The following is a 742-nucleotide window of genomic DNA, read 5'->3' as shown; positions in this document are numbered from 1 at the left end:
TAGTCTAGATGGCAGATGTGGGATTTAGAGAGGGCGGACTGAAGGTCGAGGCTGGTGGAAAAACCAGAGGCACTGGGCCTGAGCAGGGTTGTTTCTTTGAGGATACTCACAACCCAGGAACATTCCTGAGATGGATCAGCCCTTTTCTCCTTCCCGAAAGAGAGGGACCTAGAGCCCTCCAGTCTGCATCCCTTGGCTGAGAAATTCATTCATTCCCATACCCTTTGGTTGCATAACTAGATCTCACCTGACTGCTCGGTGTCAAGGCAGGACAGTGAGAGATCTTCAGTCCTTGATGAGGCCACAGGATCCTCAGTATGAGATTGTACTTGAATGTCCTGACTTGATGCATGGTCAGTCCCATCTAAGACTGCCATGATCTAGGACATAGAATCCAGAGAATCAGAGCAGAATGGGTCTATTCTGTAAGTTTTGAGTATTATGTGTGAGCTTTGAGCTCCGGTGTGCTCACCTGCTTCCCTTTCTTGGGTGGGTTTATGCTAGAAAAAGCTTAAAACTAGGGCCTGGGCCCATCTGTTGTTTTATGCTCAAAGCTAGCACTCTACCATTTGAGTCACAGCTCCACTTGCAAGGTTTTGGGGTGTTTAATTGGAGATAAGAGTTCTCAATGATTTTGCTGCCAAGGGTGGCATCCAACTGCAGTCTTTAGATCTGTCTCCTGAGGGGATAGGGTGACAGGCATAGAAAAGCATCTTTGGGGGGCTGGGAAGATGGCTCAGTG

Source organism: Dipodomys merriami, unplaced genomic scaffold (assembly GCF_024711535.1).
Source record: "Dipodomys merriami isolate MVZ:Mamm:240054 unplaced genomic scaffold, mDipMer1.0.p SCAF_179, whole genome shotgun sequence".
NCBI classification, from domain to species: Eukaryota; Metazoa; Chordata; class Mammalia; order Rodentia; family Heteromyidae; genus Dipodomys; species Dipodomys merriami.
Note: the sequence above shows the minus strand (reverse complement) of the source record.